We start from the raw sequence: 2,260 nt of genomic DNA on the forward strand, positions 1-2,260 counted from the left end.
GAATGCCTTACACTTTCCACAGAACAGAAACTAAAATAACCTGTTATACAATTAGTCACAAATACAGTCCTCATGTTTTTTTGCCCATACACATGAGTATGGTCTAAAACATGTCTTCTTTGTAGCAGCTAGGTCCTGCCATCACTGTTCTTGGCTGAGTTCACAAATCTCTCGTAACCTGTAGCTTCCCTATGACTTCTCTGGCTCTCCTCTCTTGCTAAGCTTTGTGTTCTGGCAGTAGTTCAAACCTTCTGCCACTGCCATAGCTATGGCTACTGCTGGAACTGCCATAGCCACCTTGGTTTTGTGGTTTGCCAAAGTATTGGCTTCCACCACCATAAGGACCAGAGCTTCTGCTTCCAAAGTTTCCTCCTTTCATGGGTCCAAAAGTTAGAGATTGATTGTTACAATTGCCAAAATTATTGTAGCTTCCACACCTTCAAAATTGCTTGCATCATCACCAAATCCATTATAGCCATCCCCGCTGCCACCATATCTACCACCACCTCGGCTGCCACCAAAGCCACCATGACCACTGAAGTTTCCTCCATGACCAAAGTTGTCATTCCCACCAAAACCACCTTCACAACCACCACAAGGTTCCAGAACCACTCTGACATCTTTGGTTGGATGAATCACTGGCCATTCATCTCTTGCTTAGACAGGGTTTTTCTTACTTCACAGTTGTGGCCATTCACAGTATGGTGTTTCTGGCTAACAATCTTATCCACAGAGTCATGGTTGTCAAAGGTTGCAGAAGCCAAGTCTCTCTTCTTGCCACTACCTAAGTCAGTCATGATTTCAATCTCTCCAATTGTCGCATACTGCTCAAAATAATCTTTTAGGTGATGCTCTTCTGTGTCTTCTTTAATGCCACCAACAAAGATCTTTTTCACAGGTAAGTGAGCACCTGGTCTTTGAGTCTTCTCTTGAGACAGCCCTCTTTGGTTCCACAATTCTTCCATCCACCTTATGTTGCCTTGCATTCATGGCTGCATCTACCTCCTCCACAGTAGAGTATGTGACAAACCCAAAGCCTCTGGAGCATTTGGTGTTTGGTCTTTCACTATCAAACAGTCCCAATGCTCAAAATGGCTCCTAAGACTTTCATCAAAGGTTAACCCTCCAATGAAAGCTTCTACAGCTGTTCAGGCTCTTTAGGAGACTCAGACGTAGACATGACAGCAGTGGGAGGAAAGAATTCAGTGGTGTTTCCTCAGTGGCATCAATGGGCAGAAAGCTATAATTTACTTTAAAAAATTTTCTGCCCCATGTGTGGCAGCCCAGGGGTTGGCACTCACCCCCTCCCTTAGGGAAAAGTGTGGAGCCCTATAAGAGCTCAGACAGAAGGAGCTCAGTGCTGCAGCTGAGAGAGATGTTTTGGAGAAAGCCATTTTGAAACCAGAACCCAGGAGCAAGGGGGAGCAGACACCAGCCACGTGACTACCCAGCTAACAGGTTTTCTGGACACCACTGACCATCCTTCCTTGAAGGTACTTTATTGCTGATGCCTTAGCTTGGACGCTTTTATGGCCTTAAGACTGTAACTTTGTAACCAAATAAACCCCCTTTATAAAAGCCAATCCATTTCTGGTATTTTTGTGTAACAGCAGCATTAGCAAATAAACATAGATATATAAGCATTTATTTATATTTGCAGTGCTGATCTGTGGGATACATGCTTTTAAACAACCCCTTTCAATCATGTTCACCTTCAATGTGGCACTGATACTTATAATCCCATTAATGAACTATCACCTCCCCCGTCCATTCCCATACCTTTAAGTTCAACTTCATTAACAGGTCTGTACATGTTAGATAATCATTCCCCCTTCTCTTGCTTCTGTCTATCTCTAGGTCCCCTATATTCTACATTATAAGGCACCAATTTTGCATTATTCAGGGAGATCACATTAGTGATAACATACAATAAGTTACATACAATACATATATAATAATGTATACCATTATTATACGTTCTAATCAGCAGTGGATAAGAGTTCCAATTTCTCCACATCCTTTCCAGCATTTATAGTTTCCTGTTTGTTTAATGGCAGCCATTCTTATTGGTGTGAGATATCTCATTGTGGCTTTGATTTGCATTTCCCTAATAGTGAAGATGAACATTTTTTCATGTGTTTTTTAGCCATTTGTATTTCTTCTTTGGAAAAATTTCTCTTCAAATCCTTTGGACATTTTATAATTGGGCTGTTTGTACTATTGTTGCTGAGTTGGAGGTTTTCTTTATATTTGCTGGATA

The 2,260-nt window shown here is 41.6% G+C and overlaps 1 pseudogene; it reads right to left on the reverse strand.

The window, feature by feature from the left end:
• Window positions 1-217: 217 nt before the first annotated feature.
• LOC119543762 lies at window positions 218-1,180 on the reverse strand (annotated as a pseudogene).
• Between the last annotated feature and the right edge of the window lie 1,080 nt (window positions 1,181-2,260).

Source organism: Choloepus didactylus, chromosome 9 (assembly GCF_015220235.1).
Source record: "Choloepus didactylus isolate mChoDid1 chromosome 9, mChoDid1.pri, whole genome shotgun sequence".
NCBI classification, from domain to species: domain Eukaryota; kingdom Metazoa; phylum Chordata; class Mammalia; order Pilosa; family Megalonychidae; genus Choloepus; species Choloepus didactylus.